The following is a 24695-nucleotide window of genomic DNA, read 5'->3' as shown; positions in this document are numbered from 1 at the left end:
CTGATATAGTTATACATAGTGTTAAGGTTATTACATGGTGTTAGGTATGTAGTTGTGACTGATATAGTTATACATAGTGTTAAGGTTATTACATAGTGTTAAGTATGTAGTTGTGACTGATATAGTTATACATAGTGCTAAGGTTATTACATAGTGTTAAGGTTATTACATATAGGTGTTAAGGTTATGTAGTTGTGACTGATATAGTTATACATAGTGTTAAGGTTATTACATTGTGTTAGGTATGTAGTTGTGACTGATATAGTTATACATAGTGTTAAGGTTATTACATAGTGTTAAGTATGTAGTTGTGACTGATATAGTTATACATAGTGTTAAGGTTATTACATGGTGTTAGGTATGTAGTTGTGACTGATATAGTTATACATAGTGTTAAGGTTATTACATGGTGTTAGGTATGTAGTTGTGACTGATATAGTTATACATAGTGTTAAGGTTATTACATGGTGTTAAGTATGTAGTTGTGACTGATATAGTTATACATAGTGTTAAGGTTATTACATGGTGTTAGGTATGTAGTTGTGACTGATATAGTTATACATAGTGTTAAGGTTATTACATGGTGTTAAGTATGTAGTTGTGACTGATATAGTTATACATAGTGTTAAGGTTATTACATGGTGTTAGGTATGTAGTTGTGACTGATATAGTTATACATAGTGTTAAGGTTATTACATGGTGTTAGGTATGTGATATGACAATACATACTTCAGAAATTTCTGATTTTATAGAGAACTGACTGAGCTAGCAATATACTGTAAAGTAATGATAAGAGAAAAGAGAAAAAGTCAGCACTTAAGCATCAGCAGTTTTTACATGAATTTGTTAGTAGGAACCTCTTGTAGACATAGTGTATAATAGAAACCAATCCTGGAACAATTAAGACTGCTGCCATGTGATCAGAGGTTAGAGTACTTCCTACTGGGGACCACTGTGTCTGGAATGTTTCTGTGGAAACTATCACTTCACCACAACCTACAAGTATCAGAGGAACCATTGCTACACCATAGGTTACAAGACCTCCTGAACAGGTAGACACTTTCCTTGTAGAGACCATTAACTCCACTACTCTTTCACTCTTCTATCTTTTCTTTTTTTATTCAACCTCTTTCTCTATCCTCCCCTTACTCTAGTCTGCCTCTAAATGTTTTGGAATATTTTCTATTATTTTTTTTTAACTTGCTGTAATATCAACCATCATTTTCATTCCCAAATTCAAAATATCCCAAAGAGCAGATCAAATATGGTACATTCTTCAAATTCATCAACATAGTCTTTAATATTTAACAATCTTTCCCTTTCTTGCCTCTATCTTTCCCTCCTCTGTTCTGCCATTTATTGCCTCCCCTACCATCTTCATCCTTCTATCTTCTCCTTTCTGTAATCTTGTTTCTTTTCCTTCTATCTATATATCCTTTCCTATACTTAATTCAAATTTTTCCTCTCTTTGCAATTTATCCTTCAGTGTTCCCTTCTCTAACCAAACTCCCCGCCCCATTCCTCCCGTTCCCACAACATCTCTTTCCATCTTTTGTCCATCAAACAGCACCCTTTTTCTTTTAACCCTGTTGATACCAACTCATTACATTTATTCTACGGATTGAAATAAATAAGATGTATGATATAACCTGAGATAGATGACACAATTTGGTTGACAAGAAGGCCACAGTTGAGACAGGTATTGAACATGTACATTTGCATTGGAATATCATTTGTCTTCCAGAAGGACAAACGGCTGCTTTCATACCCCGTTAAAAGGGTCATTCGTAAATTACATACACAGTAGAATAATCAATTATAGTGGAAATCTGTTAACAAAGAGTTTATTTAAACTTCAACATAAAACTTGATTTAACTTTAAAAAATGAATATACCATTAGTGCAGATACTACAAGCACCATAATTATTTACTAAACTACACAGTGATTAATGATATAATTAAGTTTCCTAACAATTGATCCATACTTATATTTTGATTGGATATCAATAAACATTTCTGTATTGATTCTTGATTCCACTTAGCTAAACACCCTTCCACCATCACCTACCCTACCACCTCCCATTCTGTCCCCACCATCACCTACCCTACCACCTCCCTTTCTGTCCCCACCATCACCTACTCTACCACATCCCCTTCTGGCCCCATCATCACCTACCCTACCACCTCCCCTTCTGTCCCCACCATCACCTACCCTACCACTTCCCATTCTGTCCCCACCATCACCTACCCAACCACCTCCCCTTCTTTCCCCACCATCACCTACCCAACCACCTCCCCTTCTGTCCCCACCATCACCTACCCAACCACCTCCCCTTCTTTCCCCACCATCATCTACCCTACCACCTCCCTTCTGTCCCCACCATGACCTACCCTAACACCTCCCATTCTGTTCCCACCATCACCTACCCTACCACCTCGCCTTCTGTCCCCACCATCACCTACCCTACCACCTCCCCTTCTGTCCCCACCATCACCTACTCTACCACCTCCCCTTCTGTCCCCACCATCACCTACCCTACCACCTCCCATTCTGTCCCCACCATCACCTACCCTACCACCTCCCATTCTGTCCCCACCATCACCTACCCTACCACCTCCCTTTCTGTCCCCACCATCACCTACTCTACCACTTCCCTTTCTGTCCCCACCATCACCTACTCTACCACTTCCCTTTCTGTCCCCACCATCACCTACTCTACCATTTCCCTTTCTGTCCCCACCATCACCTACTCTACCACTTCTCTTTCTGTCCCCACCATCACCTACTCTACCACTTCCCTTTCTGTCCCCACCATCACCTACTCTACCACTTCCCTTTCTGTCCCCACCATCACCTACTCTACCACTTCCCTTTCTGTCCCCACCATCACCTACTCTACCACCTCCCATTCTGTCCCCACCATCACCTACTCTACCACTTCCCTTTCTGTCCCCACCATCACCTACTCTACCACTTCCCTTTCTGTCCATACCAGTACAGACAGAATATTTAATCATCCTCAACCTAAGCTGATTAAGATGCAAGTGTCTGAATCCAGAATATAGTTAGATCCTAGAAACAATAAGATATATAATAGAAAATATTAAATAGGACATTAAGGACTTTTAGACTGAATCAAGCAGTTCTCATAGCTCTGCTAACCAGCTTCTATGTAAATCAGATCATCATGTTTTAAGAATCATGACTGCATCAATTTATTTCTAAGGAGCATGTGTACTTTTATTACCCTGATTGATGGGGGTACATTTATAAGTTTTATGCGGAAACAGATATGCAGGTCTCTGAGATTCTATGTGCCCATGTTATGTTACAGATGAAACCATGTGACAGTTTACCTAATATACAACAGCTAGAGTTGTACATTCTAGCTGTAACTGATCACTAATGTACAGTACAAATTATACTAATATGCTTGTATATGACTATGATAATATTCAAAAGCATCAAAATTTCAGTGTCTTGCTTATAAGAATCTTGGTTATGTTATCATATTTAGAAGAAATGTTTGTAAAGGTCACTATGCAAGAAAGTATGGAAACACTTAAAAGAGAAAAGTCAATACATGTGTCCTCTAAAGTCCTATACAGATTTACCTTTGAGAAGAGTCCTTGCCAAGAGCTGTCCAACCGCTGCTCTCTATGTATACTCCAACCACATACTGCAGCTGATCACTCCAGCCACTGCAGCAGCCGACCATATTCCCACATTGGAATACCTATAGTGGTCTCTACACAGAGTTTAAATCTAATCACTTGTAACATTATCGATATTTACTTGCTCAGCTAATTGACGATACATAACACTGTATGCTCAGCATCCATTTTTATCCAATTTATGACCCTAAGTTGTAAACTAATCAAACACATAATATAGACATTTAATCCCACTGTTATGGACAATGTACTAAGTCAATCATCAAGATACAACTCATAATGGGCATGTTCACTAGATTGGCTGCTGTTGTTAGGGCGAGTTCTACTGCACAAAACCTCTGCAGGTCAACAACGTGCAGGCACTGTAATAAAATTACACAGGGCAGGGCCTGATAATGTTGCTTGTGGTTTCGTAAATTAGTTTGCTTATCAGGACTTTTGCACATTTTTATACAGTTTTCATCTGATTACATGTGCATGAAGAATTTTAATCTGTGTGATATATGTCTGCTACAGTAGTGATGTGTGTAAGTTCAGTAGATAAAGACACAAGCTTACCGGTATTCAAGTGTGGAGCCAACAAAAAAGTCAGCATCACCATCACTACCAAGTAAAACACATACCATAAATAAACTGGACTTAAAAAAAATCTACTGACAGGAAATCAAAGTAAATGAAAATGATGTTAAATGTCAGGTACAGAACAACTTTTGAAAAACATTTAAAAAACAAATATAATTTTGAAAATAAATTCATTACAATCAACATAAATTTTTTAGTTATACACATTGACTAGATACTGATGGTTCAGTAAAACATATAGTTATATACATAATAAGATACTGGAAACTTGATAAAACAACTGTTTAAGATTTATTGTAGGATAACACTGTACAAAATCAGACATTTTAACGGTCTGATAGGGTGACATTTCAATATTTAACTGTATACCGACCTCCACAATGTTAGTGTAGACTTCGGTGTTCTGTTGTGAATATGAATTAAAACTGTCCAGTGGTTCATGATATATCCCATACATGATCTTTTTATTTCAAAAGTGGTCAAGGGTGACCTTTGACCATGAACTTCGTGCGATGACCACCCATGTCTGAGGTTATGACGGGGCAATGCTATGCTGTGAATATCAACTATCCACTGGGTCACTTATACAGTGTGGTTCAAATTTTGGTTGTTATGTTTCGAAATAGTCTCTGTAACTTTGGTCTGAATTTCTCCAAATAAGAAGGGTATTTTACTATGTTTGTCTTACTGGTGAAATATATATCTTTAATTACGTAACTACCTTTGTTATGCCGTGCAGATCAAAGTGTGAAAGAAAACAAAACCCAATATGGGATTGTAATGAGAACAAAATGAGAAAATACCTCTTGTCAGATTTAATAAAGAATGTGGAATCTGAAGATTCCTACTTCATAAAAATTCTTAATTCACTATTCTAATTACCTAGTGGGCTGGAATTTCTATATAAATCCCTTCAGAAAATTTCTTATGTTAACTAATTCCTCTAACATTCCTTTGTACATGTGGAGCAAATGAATACCTGAAATTTATTAATGCATGGAAGCTCCAATCTCCATAACAACACATAGAAAAGAATGGATAGCGAATAGAAGGCCATATACCCCTAGAATGCAAGCCTTCGTATGTATACATACAGCACATGTGAGTTTATGTGTTAATGGTGATTTTAAGGTGTACATTCTAAATATTCCAGACAAATGGAAAACATCTGATGACAATGTAACGTAGTATTTGGTCATATATTACAGAACAGTTGGTTCTAGTTTTACTATTGAGTATTACACCACAGATTCAAAGACAAATTCATATAATTAGCAAGTGACCTTGACCTTGACAATATAAATTGATTTGAAGCATTCTCTTATTTGACCTTCATGTACCTATTGTATACCAACTTTATTGGTGATTTACTATCAGACATTTTGTAAACAAAGCAAATCTGCAACTATTTATCACAAGGAACATAATGTATAATGTTTCCCAAAAATGAATCGAAAATGAATTCCTACAGAGGTGCCACATTGTGAAACTCATAGAAGTTAGTGTTTATAATGAATTAAAACAGAACAGATTTTATTTTCAATATACAGTAATTCTGCTGTCCTTTGCAGGACATTATGTAAGAATCAAAGCTGAGTCTTCTTTATAACTAAACTTTCAGATGGTTTTCTTTGACACTTGGTGGACAGTTACAATGAATATCACAACGAGACAGGACGATCGAGACTTCGGGGAAGAATAGCGGAATTAAAACTTTGTATTGTGAGAAATATCAGCTCTCCTTTTAACATAAGGTACACAAGTAACAAAAAAACCTGGTGTATGAGAAGTGAACATCTGGTACATCAAGGACATAAATGCTGAATACATACCATCAACGGTTCTGCTGCATAGTGTCTGAGAGAAACGTGTAAACATATCATCACCAACGCATGGGAACTTCACAGGAGAAAACCTTCTTTGAGAAAAGATAAATTTCCACATTCTATCAGAATAAAATGACTTCTTATACCTAAAATTATTAATTGTTGGTTGTTTATGCAGCTTTAAGAAAATAAATTCCTCAACCCGATTCCAGGACGTGATAAACCATCTTATCCAAAGTTGTTATATAGGAATGCAGATTTCACGTCATAATATGTTTAAATAAGACATCTTGTTGTAAACATATATGCAGAGCTCCTTCAGACACATAAAATTCCAGCACAAGAATCATCATAAATATATCAGGAATGCCAAAATCTAACTTAAGTGGTATCCTGTTCCTTCGTTGACCATGAAATGCAGGCATACTTACGGAAATTAATTCCCAAACATCATATACAAAATATTTGTTAATCTTACTGTAGAGAACCACAGCTAACACTGTTGTTTTATATAATCACTGACCTTGGCAGCGTTAGTTCCTACATCATAAGGGTACAATATATCACAATATGATATAGCTGTAAAAAGGTCTCATAATGTAACAGATACTGTATAGATATGGCTCTCACAAGATTGTCAAGGTTACAGCTCTGTGTGAACATCTTAAGATTTGTCCATAGAATTATTTACAACATGTCATTTTTGTTTGTTTGTTAGGTTAATCAGCTGTGAACATCTAGAGTCATTTTGATTTGGAGGTGGGGGGTTGTCCTTGTGGTGCAATAGCTGGTAGCTACCTCAATCAGAATAACACATAAAAGGCCTATTACATACTGTCTATAATTAGGGTAAGGCGTCTTCCCAAGGGACCAGTTTGGTGCCAAACTTCCCAAGGAACAAAGCCTACCACAGGTTGGAAGCTTTGAACTACACACCTGAGGTTATGTAGGCGAATTAATACTCTATCGAGGTATGATACAAAACCAGACACTGATTGGATAAAACATCTACTGTTGATAAGGAAACAATACGTCACAATATGTCACATGATCAGACATATAGGCATTACATCTAATGACACAACTTTGAAGCAAACTGGAAAGCTGGCTAAAAATTAAGGTAATATATTTTGAGAATATGCTATACCTTCATCTAATGAAGCTACCTGGATTAGAGTGACATTGGGTAATGAGAGGTAAATATAGCCAACAAAGAACACACCTGAGAACACACCAAAGAACACACCTGAGAACACACCAAAGAACACACCTGAGAAAACAATCTATGACTACAAAATGTAAAATAGTCCTGAAAATCATGTATCTCCTACAAAGCTATAGAACTCCATTAAATAAATGCCATATTCTTTGTTGAGTTGTTTTGTTGTAAACATCTTTTGAGTGGATAGTTATTGCTGCTTGATCTTGTGCTAACAGCGACAAACAGGTGAGGTAGTTATATCCTGAACAAAAAAGTGGGGGAAATGGCACTGCTCTGTGCTCATTAACAGATCAAGGAATTACATAATCTTCATGTCTTAACAATGTTTCTTGTAAGAAGGTCAAGGTTATCCTGAGGATTAATGTAATTAGGTGATCCTTGTAATCACAATCTATCTCAACAGCTAAACAGAATATTTCATCTGTACTTCTTTGTTGGTTTTCACAACTGTAACTTCAGGGACTAAACAGATTACATTAGTAAATCTTTGTTGGTTTACACAACTATAACTTCATGAAATAAACAGATTGTGTCAGTAAATCTTTGTTGGTTTGTACAACTGTAACTAGAAATGCTATTTTTGAAGTTCTGTCATTGTTATATGATAATACATTTTAATAATAATTAGAAATGAAAGATGTTTTCCTATTTTTCTATAACCTTTTTCAAAATACCTTTTAGTAAATTGCATTGTATAGATCTAAATATTTATAGATCTGGATTCCTTATATAGATCTGGAAATTACTTTTAAGATACAGAGGTTTGGAAGTCTGTTGCCTGGTCTAGCTTGTACTTGTCAAATTCCACATATCTTGTGGTGTGATAACTCTCAAAAGTGATCCAACTAAGCAAGATAGGACACCATTCTTTCTGATATTATCTCCCTTACACCTGAAAAACGGCCCAACATGACCTTGAGGATACAATGACCTTCCTCCAAGGTCATATGACAGTATATACTTACAAGTTATATACTGTATGATTTTATCACACCACATCACTATCTAGTAAGATGTCACAACAACATTCAGAACACCATATTTTTTCAGAAGCTATATAAAGCCAACCTTGCCTATTAGAATAGCAAACTCTGCTTTTACATCTATTTTTGTACTTTCTTGTGTTTGTACAATCTCCTGATTTTAACAATGATAGATATTTACAGATAGGTATAAGCTCTGAAAGTAATGTAACACTGATTTATGTAGAACTGCCACAGATCTTGTAAAAATATCCAGCTCTCCTTTCACCAGAATGCTTGTTTAGCACCCATCTTTCATCACCTCAGATTATCTATGACGGCCTTCTCTGTACACATATAGGCAGAACTAGCTAGAAGGTGTTGGACTCTTAGACAAGGAAACACCTTGCTCAAGAGTGCTGCTAAACCTAAATGTATAATGTCCATCAGAAATCCATCTAGACTAAAACAATCTTACACTGTACACAACATATATGACTGAAATCCCATATGGACAGTCTAGTCCAGACTTCAAATATTGCTTTTATAATAACCTTGGGCAAAAAGAATATATGTTGGCTCTGTTGGGAACTAGAGAAAGAGTTATCATTTCAATGAAAATGTAATCTAGCTCAAATGTAGGCTACACCCCTATAAATGATATGAGATGGTGACATTGCATCAAGTCAAGAACTTAGAGGCCCCAATACCATCATGTTTATCACAAGATTACTACATAATGGTTCCAGTATTTTTGTATTTTTTTTACAGACTGTAGACAACTCATTCTTTGATATGTCATAGAATAATATTGTATTTGAGGAAAAAAACATGAAAATCAGTACAGGATAGCAAAACAGTAAGGCCCTTTAAACATATCTAGGTTACCCAGGGTGTCACAATTCTGGATTGTGGTAATGGTGATAGTATTTGTACCAGTGACCTTGAACTCTTGTTGCCAGTATAATGTGATGCATTAGAACAAATGTGTTGGTATAGAACACTATTCGGTGATTAGGTGAAATCTGTAAGGCTGTAGAACACTTCCCACTGTATAACCAGGTTATAAACAGCACTACAGGTCCACAGCTGTAATGCTGACCAATTGTCATTTTATGATTGTCCAGTTTACCAATGCCCATCAACATAACCCAAATGGCCACTTTGCTCTTCCCCCAAGTTTTGCAGCTCTGTGAGGATCCTGTTTTATTTGAAACTGCAATGAGTCCTAGGCCAATTATAGCTCCACAGTAAGGTTTATGGCTGTTTTACAGTGTTGCACTTCTAAAACAAATATTTCAGCTCTATTTCCAGGAATGCCAAAGAACCTATCATTCAAGATTATTACAGTTCTACAAATACCAAACGGTCAAACAGCTTTTATCCTGCCCCCTTACCCCCACCCATCCCTACTAAAAAGTCCAAGAGATCAATGAAGACAATTATTTTGCCCTAAAAAGGTTGTTCAGTCTGTGTTGGGGTTAACCACACTGCCCAGACCATAAGATTGAAGTGAGCATTCTGTCCATATCAAAAGGTTGTATATTTCATTGGGGTCAATCATGCTGCTCACACCAAATGGTTGTAAAAAGATTAATGCTCTCATCTTCAGACACTAATTATTTGATAAAAGACAAATTACTCCCGGAAAAAAAATGATTATTTTGACAAACCTTAGAGATATTCATCCTGTATAAGTTAAGATGTACATGATAACTTTGAATGTTAACATTAGATAGACTTTATATCAAAGTCATGGTATAACTGATCTCTTAATATCACAAGCAGTCACAAACAACTATCAAAACTGAGCCACACAATTTTACTCTGAGTATCAATTCAAGCCCAACATATTTTTCATTGAAATTTCAATGTACTACACCCTGAAACAGCTGATATAGAGTAAACACAAAACCTCACACATTTTATACAGGGCCAACATGAAGTATCACCAATTGTATACAAAGTCAAAAATTCAGCCTTGCACATTCTGTGCAATGCGTGTTCACACTTTACCTTAGTACTCTGCCAAGCTGGCCTTGTACTCCCATCCTTCTACAGACAGAAACACATCTATCTTTCATAGAAAACCTATAGATCCAATCCCAGTTATGGTTCTGCTCTACATGGCACAGCAACAAAAAGTTGACATGAACATGTACAGAACCTGTGTTAATAATACATTATTTATCCTATACTTATAACTTGTTGTTTTCAATTATTCAAATCGCCTGCAGCCCACCACCATTAAAGCCCTATACGGAGGCTGTGGAATATAATTTACTTACTATTCAACGACTTCTTTGTCGATACAAACTCTGATCAGGTACACTGATAGAGTCATCAGGGACTCTGATTAACCTTTGTAAATCGAATGACCATTGATTTAGTGCTATATAGGGGAAACATACATGTAAAACAAAGATAAAAGAACAGAGAAATCTTTGTAAATAACTCTACACAGTTTTATAGTAAGTGTCAAATAAATGGTAATTACTTCCACAGTAGCTGTTACAACTGTAGTAATGGACACTTCTAAACATAAAGTGTGTAATATAAAAGATTCCTAGATCCTCCTCTATCTCTTCATGCTGATAAAACTATATATTCAGGGTTCCCTGCGACCTTTCTATAGCTAATGATCTACAGGGGTATTGAGGATATATGGGCACACATGTAGCTAATGAAATAACTAAAGATTCTTCACAAATATATCTAAAGAAGTAAAGCAGTTTCATAAAATGTGCAAAACAAATGTTACCTTGCCTCCAAGTTTTTCAAAGACAGAATATCTGTTTAAATCTGCCAGAGTCTGTATATCCATTAGGACTTCTTCAATATTAGTCAGCATATACTATAAGCTTTCCCGCCTATTTATTTGTATTACAATGTATCATTGGAAATAGAAGCATCCACGTAATACAGACGGGTAAAACTCCTCCCATATCCTGAAGGCATTGTCACTTAAAAAAGGCGCCAAATTAAAGCATAGGATATTGAGGTTCAACATGGGTGAGCTTTCAGGATTATTTTCGAATGATACACTTTTGTAAAAAAAAAATTATACCTGATAAAGTAATTAATCATCTTGCTGTTGTCATTTCAACATAAAATACTATTATGTTAATATGATTTCATCCTCAATCACATATTCCACAGATTAACCACTGTCTAGACCTCATTCCTGATTAATGGATGGCCTTGCTTTAAGAGTGATTTCCTGTGATATTCCTTCAGACTTGATTGTATCGTATGCCCCTTATACACATGTCCTTCACAATTAAAATTTTATGAAAACAGAAACATAGGGCCTGTATTTCTCTGAAAAATATATTTGAAATGCTTAAAATGTCTTTCTATACTTAATATTTTCTGCTTAAAAAGGACTTTCTACCTTCAAATGGATACTGTTGGATGACTTCAATCATCAGAGCTCTATGTAGCTTCCTGAATTTAGGGAATATTTTAATTTGATACATGAATCTATAAAGCATTACTTTTACAATCAAATTCTAGGTGTGTACATCTTTATAGTAAATACTATGACAACATGTGTGATGATGTGTGTTTTAGTACATAAGGAATATTGGATATTAAGGAGACATTGCCCAGTATAAATGTGTTATAAACAAACAATGCATTGAGTGTGCTCCTAATAAACATGTATTAGTATATAACTATAGAATTGTAAACATAACAGTGATGGTTTGTTTGGTGGGTTTATATTAACCTGTGAACAATTAGGGTCATTTTCAGGTGAGGACTCATTGTAGTGAATGGTGGCTTCCTTACTTAACAACATACAGGAGATCCTTTGTCTGCCACCAGAGCAATTAGTGTAAAGTTTGTTACACAAGGCCACAACCACATCAGCACTGACCAGTCCATTTCTCAGCTCACTGAGAAACACAATCCACCATGGGTAGGGAGTGTAAAACCATGCACCTCTTCAACTGAGGTTGAACAGATCAAGGTTCTAATCGACAGCACTCTCACTGCTCAAATGCAGTCATGGCTTTAACATTTGATATTATATTTAATAAACAATTATTAGCTAGTTATTGATTTTTCCAGGATTCTTCTTACAACAGCTGTATATAATTGTACTTGATCGTTATACATTAAACTACTTTCTATGACTTGCCGTAACTTGCTTAGAGAGACTAAATATTGTATAAAAAATGATAGTATATCTTCGTATATGTACAATGTTTACATGATCCAAACCCTATCATTGGTACATATAGGCTGTCAGCTGTTTCCTTCATTATGTCATTGTATTGTTGTAGAGAGGAATTCAGAACAACAATAGTTTAGTTATAGCATTGAATTCCAAACTTGCATGCCCAAAAAAGGAGCCGATTGACAAAGCAGAATATTTCATCCCTAGCCATAACAGGGCTTACTTAATTTCTGTATGTTGTTCTTATATACATGATTACATCATATACATCCTGATATAATTAAAGCATAGAAAACTAAATTATCTCCCTTTATAGTCTACAGTAACATATACATCAATATTTAAATATGTTTCCTCTCTAAACTAAGGCTGTAAATCATAGACCTAAAATCATTTTTATTATTATTGCTCTCTAAGCACACTAACAAAATCATTTCTATCATCTTGTTTTAGGTTAGTTGTGTCCCCTTGGTGCTGTAATTCAGATGAATTCATCAATCATTGCCCAACAGGACTATGACATAATACTTCTATACAAGGTCTCCATAGATATAGTCCAATAGCGGTCACGGAGAAGATTTCTAGATAAGATATATTACCTAAGGTTTATAGACATGTCCCACATCAGTTATTAATAATGTTCCCCTCCCTGACCATAATCAGACAATGTTCCCCTGACAGCGGTAGGTGATGATGTGTTACATATCTACACTGCCTGTTGTAAACTGACCTTACAGAATGCACATCACCTATATAGTTTTAATCTTTTGATCTTTGTGTGACTTTCAAAGTGTTCTTTAGGAAACAGAAAGTATTCTTTTACCAAAGGTCCAAACTCCAGACCGGAGTAAAATCACACTTTAAAAATTAAAATGTGACAGTTATTGAAGTGAATAGTATTAATGAAATGTAGAAAGCATGGTTTTACCTTGAATATACAGGAATATTTCTTGTCAAAATAGGATGATATGGTACAAAGATTATAAACATTTTTAATTTGGTTGGTTCCTTGTTTCAGATTGCAGGGAGACTTTTCTGTCAAAATCCAAAATTTTCATTGGTTTTTGTTAAAAGATTTTGGAATGGACAGAGCCTATCAGCTATGTTTGTTAAATTATTACTCCTAAATAAGTTATTATGAATTTCAAAGCTGACAATACATGAAAATTCTATATTGATGTTGTTGTGGTGAGAAAACATGTTATATTACCATATATAACTTAGGTAAAGTTACACTTGACTGTTAAGTGATCATGTGAAATTATTCATGAAAGTAATCTTGTACACTGAATCACATTGATATTGGTCAAGTATGCAATCTTATATCTATACCTAATACTGACCTATATCAGAAATCTACATACAGTCCAGGATACAGCTGTGAACACATGCAGATTTAATCCAGACACAATATAAACAGGATAGTTTGTAACTTAAAGATTTCAGAATGCAAACACAACCAGAAGTCAAATTAATATACCATTAACACAGAGACTGTTTCTACCATCTATTATATATACACATCAAAACTATGATAAATGGTTAAGTACCCAGTACACTTCAGATTATATTACCTGGTCAGCATCTGGAGCAATCCAACATCAAATGGTGGTGAACCACTACACACAAGTCCAACATCGCAAGTCAAATGTTACAGATCACACATGTCCAACAACACAGTCATCCAAATTCAGGGAAAGTAAAAGATGACAGTGGCACCAGGTTACAATATTTGGCCAAGCTATATACCATAGTACAGCATGCTGTTTATAGTGTTGTGAACCTCCCATCGAAGTAGTCTCTAATCATATTTGTTATCACACAGAAAATCCAGATCAAGGCAAACTGAATGTTTTATGTAATTCCTACATCCTGATATACACACTCCTCCAGCTTATTCTCAGAATTGAAGCTAAAGGTATTGTTTGCCTCACAAAAACACGCTCTGTTAGGTGCCTACATATATCTGGTGTAACCTAACATTTCATCACCAATGACTCAGTTGCTGGCTGCTGCCATCTGAGGCACTGCTTGATAGGCCTGAGGGACAGGATATACACTACCATTTCTCTGAACTCCAAACTTAAATTCTACAAACAGTTCCTTGAAAACATGAGATTAAAACAAATCATGTCATTGAAGAGGATATTAAGATGGAATCATTGCCACTCTAAAAAAGAAGATATCATTTACACCCAAAATTGGACCAAAAAAAGAAAATAACAACAAACTGTAGTTATAATTCATTACAATCACAATAAATAAATAATTAATTGTACATGTGTGATATAATAATGTTAACAAAAAAGTTTGAAAAAAAAAGATAATTCAAGTGTAGGACCAATAAACATTTACAAAAGAACAAAAGCTTATGGATTTAAAGTATTACAGATGTGATTGATGGCTTTTCAACATCATGTCCTTCGTAGGGGAGCCATTACATCAAACACGTAGTTATCTAAAACAGGTGGCATTTTTCCTGCTACCAGAAACAAGGAGAAGTTTTACCCTTTAGGGAGCCCCATGATGACAGGAGGGTGGGGCAGCAGGGGAGAGGCAGGGGGGCCAGTCATAAATCCAGTCCTGTATCCTGTTGTGGTGAGAATCAGGACTTAATGCTTGGATCAGCTTTGCTGACATCTGTTTATTTAACTTGTATCTAAGTCATTAGCACTGTGATTTACTGCTTTAATGGTCTGACTCATTAGATCCCTACAGTCAGAGATGTAACATCTTCATCAAAACTCATTCATAGAAATGTTTACCAAATAGGACATCTCTATACTGTATGTTTGTATCCTAGGATTCAGTGCCCACATTTCTGAGAGGACATGGATGAAGAATGCTGTTCTATCACTCCAAACCTCTCAGCTTTTGTGCCAGTAAAAGGTGATGAAACAAAACTATCTAATCTCTACAGCAGTTCTGAATTTGAATTTCAATGTTGAAATTCAACACCACAAATATAAGTAGATCTGGCAAACATAAGTTTTCCTGTCTTGAGACGGTCTAGACATGGGTCCAAACAATGGTTATGATCCAATGATTTTACTCACCACTGAGCCATACTATAGGTATATTCCCTAGGAGATGATAAATAACCTCCTGTGACCAACAGTCATTCATCACAGAGGGAGAAAGATAGGAGGTAATTATAGATATATTTTGTTAATAGAGTGTCAGGATTAGACTAAACAATAACTAATAATGGAACCATGTGTAATACATCATTAACTGGTAATTGGCAATGAAAACATTGGGCAATGCTAAGCTGTACACAAAACAATAAACACCCCCATCTTCCAAAAATACCTTTTCTGAACAGTGCCACATGAAATCAGGATTTCCCCTTCAACTGGAGTAAATAAAGAATGAGAAATTGAGCCACTTTTATCAAAACAGTGAGACTAAGCAATGCCTTTTGTACCGTTCTGAAATTTGATTGGTTAAATCCTGATAAATACAAAACCTCTATCCTTGTAGTGTCATCACACCATAACTAATACAGAACATCTTCATCCAAGCTGGAGTCATTTTAATCTCCGGCATTTCCCTCACTTTGATGTAAAACATTACGACGGCTACATAGACTACATCAGTTTGTATATTTCCTCCTATACATAATTTTAGACAGTGCACACAACCCAAAAGTCCAACATTGGGTTTACTACATAGCATGTCATTATTTTTCAAAGCTACCATTATAACTGACCCATGCCTCTATAAAATCTCAAACCAGTCATTATTTCAGTGTGTGTACAACTACAGTGGTGCATTAACTAGTGTTACAATATCATTTCATTCTACAGGAAACAAATTCCTTTTCTGATCTTTAAAAAGTAACAACATTGATCTTTCTATCGCAATGCAAGCTTTTGAAACATTTGACATTAAACACTTGAATGATTTATTCAAATCTTTGATAACACAAACAACAAACCCTGCTTCGGGAATAGGTATCTGAATACCAAAGATTATAAAATTAAATGGATTAATTCAGAATTCCATGCAGCGCGGTGCATTGAAAGGTTTCCAGGTACAGATATAACTCAAGTAATCTGGCAGCCACTTCCTGAAAATTGATACCTACCCATTACAGTATTCAAATTCTTTAAAATGTTTACAAAATGACCTGTTTGAGTTGAAATTTTCTTCTTCCTGTTTTAAAGTGTCAGGATTAGTCACAGTAATGATTTACCATTGGTACAATTTAAAGGAACGCACTCTGGAGCCCCTGAAGTTCAGAACACAGTAATGGATAATGGTTCAACACTTTACATTTGATACCAGGCTGTAGTGGTCATCACTTCACATAGAGTACATATCCTTAAATATTCTAAAGTCCAAATTTAGCAGTTCAAGCCGTCAGGGCCATACAAGATAAATCAATCTGTGTTGTTTATGTCCCAAAAGCAAGAGTTAAAATTGTGAAGTATTTTACAAAATTCAAAACTGCATGCAAACTAAATTTCATTTCAAAATTATATATAAGTTTTTCTATGATGTAAGAGATACATAAAAGTACAAGTACTAATTACTCTGATAGCTACTAAGATATCTCCTGGTTACCCTGGTTGTTACTCAGATATCTAATGTATACCCTGGTTGTTACTCAGATATCTAATGGATACCCTGGTTGTTACTCAGATATCTAATGGATACCCTGGTTGTTACTCAGATATCTAATGGATACCCTGGTTGTTACTCTGATATTTGCTGGTTAACCTTGTAGTTACTCAGATATCTCCGTGTTAACCTTGTAGTTCCTCAGATATTTCCTGGTTAACCTGGTTGCTATTCAGATATCTTCTGGTTACTATGGTAGTTATTCAGATATCTATTGGTTGTCATTGAAGTTACTCAAGTATTTTTGTTTACCCTTTTGTTATTCTGGTATCCATTGGTTACAAAGAAGCAACTCAAGCATCTAGTGGTTACTCTTACACTTCTATATGTAAACATTAGTTACCCTGGTATTTACCCAGGTATCAATGATCCACAAGCTTGGTAATTCAAGTATCTACTAGTGACCCTGATAGTTACTTTGGGTATAAATTGGTTACCTGATAGTTACTAGGGTATAAATTGGTTAACTGATAGTTACTAGGGTATAAATTGGTTACCTTGATAGTTACTAGGGTATAAATTAATTACCCTGATAGTTACTAGGGTATAAATTGGTTACCTTGATAGTTACTAAGGTATAAATTGGTTACCTTGATAGTTACTAGGGTATAAATTGGTTACCTTGTTAGTTACTAGGGTTTTAATTGGTTACCTTGATAGTTACTAGGGTATAAATTGGTTACCTTGATAGTTACTAGGGTTTTAATTGGTTACCTTGATAGTTACTAGGGTATATATTGGTTACCTTGATAGTTAGTAGGGTGTAAATTAATTTCCCTGATAGTTACTAGGGTATAAATTGGTTTCCTGATAGTTACTAGGGTATAAATTGGTTACCTTGATAGTTACTAGGGTATATATTGGTTACCTTGATAGTTACTAGGGTATAAATTGGTTTCCTGATAGTTGCTAGGGTATAAATTGGTTACCTTGATAGTTACTAGGGTATATATTGGTTACCTTGATAGTTACTAGGGTATAAATTAATTACCCTGATAGTTACTAGGGAATAAATTGGTTACCTTGATAGTAACTAGGGTATAAATTAATAACCCTGATAATTACTAAGGTATAAATTGGTTATCCTGATAGTTACTAGGGTATAAATTGGTTACCTTGATAGTTACTAGGGTTTTAATTGGTTACCTTGATAGTTACTAGGGTATAAATTGGTTACCTTGATAGTTGCTAGGGTATAAATTGGTTACCTTGATAGTTACTAGGGTATATATTGGTTACCTTGATAGTTACTAGGGTGTAAATTAATTTCCCTGGTAGTTACTAGGGTATAAATTGGTTTCCTGATAGTTACTAGGGTATAAATTGGTTACCTTGATACTTACTAGGGAATAAATTATTTACCCTGATAGTTACTAGGGTATAAATTGGTTACCTTGATAGTAACTAGGGTATAAATTAATAACCCTGATAATTACTAAGGTATAAATTGGTTATCCTGATAGTTACTAGGGTATATATTGGTTACCTGATAGTTACTAGGGTATAAATTGGTTTCCTGATAGTTACTAGGGTATAAATTAGTTACCTTGATAGTTACTAGGGTATATATTGGTTACCTTGATAGCTACTAGGGTGTAAATTAATTTCCCTGATAGATACTAGGGTATAAATTGGTTACCTTGATAGTTACTAGGGAATAAATTATTTACCCTGATAGTTACTAGGGTATAAATTGGTTACCTTGACAGTTACTAGGGTATAAATTGGTTACCTGATAGTTACTAGGGTATAAATTGGTTACCTTGATAGTTACTAGGGTATAAATTGGTTACCTGATAGTTACTAGGGTATAAGTTGGTTTCCTTAATAGTTACTAGGGTATAAATTCATTTCCCTGATAGTTACTAGGGTATAAATTGGTTACCTGATAGTTACTAGGGTATAAATTGGTTACCTTGATAGTTACTAGGGTATAAATTAATTTCCCTGATAGTTACTAGGGTAAAAATTGGTTACCTGATAGTTACTAGGGTATAAATTGGTTACCTTGATAGTTACTAGGGTATAAATTGGTTACCTTGATAGTAACTAGGGTATAAATTAATTACCCTGATAGTTACTAGGGTATAAATTGGTTAACTTGATAGTTACTAGGGTATATATTAATTACCCCGGTAATCACTAGGGTATATATTAGTTACCCCAGTAATCACTAGGGTATATATTAATTACCCCGGTAATCACTAGGGTATATATTAGTTACCCCGGTAATCACTAGGGTATATATTAGTTACCTCGGTAATCACTAGGGTATATATTAGTTACCCCAGTAATCACTAGGGTATATATTAATTACCCCGGTAATCACTAGGGTATATATTAGTTACCCCAGTAATCACTAGGGTATATATTAATTACCCCGGTAATCACTAGGGTATATATTAGTTACCCCGGTTAATCACTCGGGTATATATTAGTTACCCTGGTAATCACTAGGGTATTCATTAGTTACCCCGGTAATCACTAGGGTATATATTAGTTATCCCTGTAATCACTAGGGTATATATTAGTTATCCCGGTAATCACTTGGGTATATATTAGTTTCCCCGGTAATCACTTGGGTATTCATTAGTTACCCCGGTAATCACTAGGGTATATATTAGTTACCCCAATAATCACTAGGGTATATATTAGTTACCCCGGTAATCACTAGGGTATATATTAGTTACCCCGGTAATCACTAGGGTATATATTAGTTACCCCGGTAATCACTAGGGTATATATTAGTTACTACGATACATGTAGTTACAAGGATATTTATTGGTTACCCTGCTGTTCAGGATTAGGTAGCCTAGTTACAAAGATTTAGATGTGTTTATATGTAATAATGCATTCTGAGCTAGACTAGTATATTCTATGTATGAATGGCAGATGTGATTATATAAATAACCAGAACCAATATTCCAGGTGTGAAATCCTTCCACCTTGTACTATGTAACATATGTTCATCTCCTGGTGTTTATGTGGATGAAGATGTTGCATTTTTTGGTCCTCTTTCCCTGCCTGGTGTATATATATACTTGCCTGGCTCTCTACATGGAGTCTACCTAGATATACAGTGTTATGGTAGGGAGCACCAACACCGGAGTAAAGCTCTAAAGTATTTTTATCTCCAATTATCTCAGCCAACTGAATCTGGTATCTCTGGCGTTAATCTTCCTCCAACATCAATATTTGATGAGCTACAGTTGGACTAATCTTTTCTGTATAAACAACGTGCATGGGGACTACAGGATAGCTACTGGCCTCCAGGACTAGTGTCAGGATCCAGTGCCATAGTGACTGGTTGCTACATGTACAGGCTGAGTAGGATACCCTGTGGTGGTATTAATTGGTTAGCCTCTGGTGATAATTAGACACCATCATATAGGTGTAGAGAGGTAGAATAATTGATGGTGACTCGATAGAAGTCCTTGAGATTGCAGCATAACAATCACCTGCTTACACAATATTTGCCCACACTGAAGTTGACTAAATATCACATTCAGAACTTAAAGAAGCCAATTGGAAGCTGCTACATATTCTCGAGTTGGGATTTCAAAAATGAGCAAAAATTGTATATTTTGGCAACAACATTATTTGGGCCTACTGTTTTTATACTATAGAGCTCAGGGACTAATCTTAATATAAACCTATACCAAACCATTCAGGTTTTAAACTTATCTATACTTGACATATTATCAAGGTCAGAAAGAGTTTAACTTAGATGCTATCTACACATTTTTTTCTTTAAGAAAACCAGAAAGCTGATAAGCCATTCCACAACGACCAGCTGATGGTGTTTAACCACAACACATACCCCAAAACACAATAGGACATTCCACAACGACCGCCTGATGGTGTATCACCACAACACATACCCCAAAACACAATAGGACATTCCACAATGACCGCCTGATGTTGTATTACCATAACACTTACCCCAAAACACAATAGGACATTCCACAACGACCAGCTGATGGTGTATTACCATAACACATAACCCAAAACACAATAGGACATTCCACAATGACCAGCTGATGGTGTATTACCACAACACATACCCCAAAACACAATAGGACATTCCACAACGACCGCCTGATGGTGTATCACCACAACACATACCCCAAAACACAATAGGACATTCCACAATGACCGCCTGATGGTGTATCACCACAACACATACCCCAAAACAAAATAGGACATTCCACAATGACCGCCTGATGTTGTATTACCATAACACTTACCCCAAAACACAATAGGACATTCCACAACGACCAGCTGATGGTGTATTACCATAACACATACCCCAAAACACAATAGGACATTCCACAACGACCAGCTGATGGTGTATTACCACAACACATACCCCAAAACACAATAGGACATTCCACAACGACCAGCTGATGGTGTATCACCACAACACATACCCCAAAACACAATAGGACATTCCACAACGACCAGCTGATGGTGTATTACCACGACCAGCCAATGATGGTGTATCACCACAACACATACCCCAAAACAAAATAGGACATTCCACAATGACCGCCTGATGTTGTATTACCATAACACATACCCCAAAACACAATAGGACATTCCACAACGACCAGCTGATGGTGTTTTATGTGAAGTCATACCTAAAACACAATCCGATTGCAATGTCATTCTGATGGTGTTTCAAATCCACACATTCTAAAAAGTTTACAAAAGACACACAAATGAATAGCACTTATTCATATAAATTTATTAGAGTTTGACACATCAGAGGCAAAGGATGAATTTAACTGTTTGATACAGCTGAACTTTTTTCCTGGACTCGTCAGAGATGCTATTGGGCATAAAAATTTGAAAATGAGCAGGCGACTGAGGAAAATCCAATGTGACTGCAAAAATTTTAAAATCTAGATAGAAAAGTGAACCCATAATTCAATAAATTTCATCATATTCATACGTCTGATCAAACACAACTGACCTGTCCACAATGTCTATATCTGATGGTGTCTCCAAACACCATGTTTCTAAATCACAACTGACCTGTCCACAACGTCTATATCTGATGGTGTCTCCAAACACCATATTTCTAAATCACAACTGACCTGTCCACAACGTCTATATCTGATGGTGTCTCCAAACACCATATTTCTAAATCACAACTGACCTTTCCACAATGTCTATATCTGATTGTGTCTCCAAACACCATATTTCTAAATCACAACTGACCTGTCCACAACGTCTATATCTGATGGTGTCTCCAAACACCATGTTTCTAAATCACAACTGACCTGTCCACAATGTCTATATCTGATGGTGTCTCCAAACACCATGTTTCTAAATCACAACTGACCTTTCCCCAATGTCTATATCTGATGGTGTCTCCAAACACCATGTTTCTAAATCACAACTGACCTTTCCCCAATGTCTATATCTGATGGTGTCTCCAAACACCATGTTTCTAAATCACAACTGACCTTTCCACAATGTCTATATCTGATGGTGTCTCCAAACACCATGTTTCTAAATCACAACTGACCTTTCCACAATGTCTATATCTGATGGTGTCTCCAAACACCATGTTTCTAAATCACAACTGACCTTTCCACAATGTCTATATCTGATGGTGTCTCCAAACACCATGTTTCTAAATCACAACTGACCTGTCCACAACGTCTATATCTGATGGTGTCTCCAAACACCATGTTTCTAAATCACAACTGACCTTTCCCCAATGTCCATTTCATGAATTCTCTAATCAATCAACCTAAAACACAAATGACCAGTTGATAATGACAGTAAAACAACTATAAGTAAAAAGTCCTAAACTTAAGTTCCAAACATGTCCTTGTCAATGACCTTGACATTCTTGAGTAAGACATATTGATACAACTTTGGTGTCTCACAAAGAAATTTGCTACATGTAAAGAATTAACAGTACCAAATGTTTACAGGTCAAAATGAAGGTTGTCATCAAACATCAGCTGACTTTAAGAAGGAATTCATTTTGAAATAATACAAAGTACTGATAGAACTGTAAAATTTCACTCCAAAATAATATTGTCACTGACATAAAGACAGTTGAGGTTTTCTAACACTGATTATGTACACAAACTCTATGTATTTAATCAGGTTTCCTGGCACTGACCTGGTTTGTATGTCTGACCTTGCTAGTAAGTCCCAAGGCAGATCACACATGTCAGTAAACGGTCACTTTGAATAGTCTGTCACAAACATAACCCCCAGAGTTTGTAAAACTTAATAAACTGAATTATGGAACATGACAAGGAGAAATTATCACAGTTTGTGAAATCACATGACTTAGGGAATCTGTAACATAATAGTGACCATCTTAGAACTGGTGTTCTGTATAAACACCAGGCAACTCCCAGCCACTCTAGCAGTGTGTGTCTCTCTATTTAGAACGCTGACTTGCATAAATATTGATGACGAGTAGATAATAATTAAAACAGACTTTTTTCATATTTTCTTCATCAAGTGACGTATTCATTGTTGTTTTATTTGTGAAATTTATTTACTTATTCCACTGTCCGTTTCAACTGTCTTTTAAACACATTTTTAGATATTTGGTGCCGAGTCCAAATGGCAGTGTATCATCGATAATGTATGGTATCTCTCAATACACATTTAATACAGTACGGACAGGTAAAATCTCATTGTATCAAACATAATGTCACACAATTACATATACAAAGTACCTTGTCTACACATACATACCTTTAGGAAAGTTTCAGCGTCTAGCCCCTGATTTCACCAAGACGATCCTGTGGGAGGTGCACGTGACCATGTGTTTTATACATCCAAAATAAGATATTTAAACAGAACTTTGAATTATGTCAATCCCTTACGCGAATTGAGTCCAGTAATAGAGTCCGTTGTACCCTGGAGAGTCGGCGCCCCCGTCAACTGATGGTAAACCTCCTCTCCCTCCATCAGGTACATCCTGCTAAAAACCGGCAAGCATGGACGATAGCAACGCGATCACTCCATGGGACGGGGCGCTTGCTATACGTAAACTCTCGGTGCAGGAGCTTGTAAAGAACTGCTAAAGTACACCAGAGACGTATATAATGTGATATATACGTCTCTGAGTACACCTTCAAAATCCGAAAGTGCTACTCAATTTATCATTTTTTGTGATGTAACGAAGATGAAAATGGACTATTCAGAGACGTTAGTATTATATGAGTGTCTTAAGGGTTTGGAGAAAGTGGACGTGATTTTTTACATTATATATAAGAACACTATGTTTGGTCCTATAATATATGCCTTCGAAGGTACATAACATGATTTATTTTACATTTATAACATAATATGTAATATTTATGTTATCGTCGTTGACGGCATATATATATATCATAGGACTAATTGCATATTGTGGGAATTTCAACGAGATTTTTCAGCAAAAACGTGAGTAAAAAATCCCAAATCTCGCCCCACAGGGATCGCGCTAAATGATAACGTATGTTCTTATGTAAACTTCTATTGAATAAGTCGTAAAAGCAAATATATTGTCTGTGTTTTTATTTCACTCTTTAATGTTCCTGCCTTTGAATCAGTACATCGACATTGTAATGGCGACGTCTCCCCGAAACTAATGATG

The 24695-nt window shown here is 35.8% G+C and overlaps 1 protein-coding gene across 4 annotated transcripts in view; it reads right to left on the bottom strand.

Annotated features, from left to right (window-relative positions):
• Positions 1 to 24024, bottom strand: part of LOC132561344 (uncharacterized) — a 104634-nt gene extending 80610 nt beyond the window's left edge. For 2 of the 4 annotated variants that reach the window (XM_060226067.1, XM_060226071.1), the window contains exon 1: positions 23810 to 24024. The gene's annotated coding sequence lies outside the window, so the exon portion shown is untranslated. Of the gene's footprint in view, positions 1 to 3616; positions 3750 to 14025; positions 14384 to 23809 lie in introns of those variants that run through there. The other 2 variants (XM_060226068.1, XM_060226069.1) reach the window with 2 other exon arrangements.
• Positions 24025 to 24695: the final 671 nt, after the last annotated feature.

The sequence above is a fragment of the Ylistrum balloti genome, unplaced genomic scaffold, assembly GCF_031769215.1.
Source record: "Ylistrum balloti isolate Yb309-2 unplaced genomic scaffold, AGI_CSIRO_Ybal_v1 Utg371194, whole genome shotgun sequence".
Lineage (NCBI taxonomy): Eukaryota > Metazoa > Mollusca > Bivalvia > Pectinida > Pectinidae > Ylistrum > Ylistrum balloti.
Note: the sequence above shows the minus strand (reverse complement) of the source record. Positions and strands in the feature narration are given on the sequence as shown.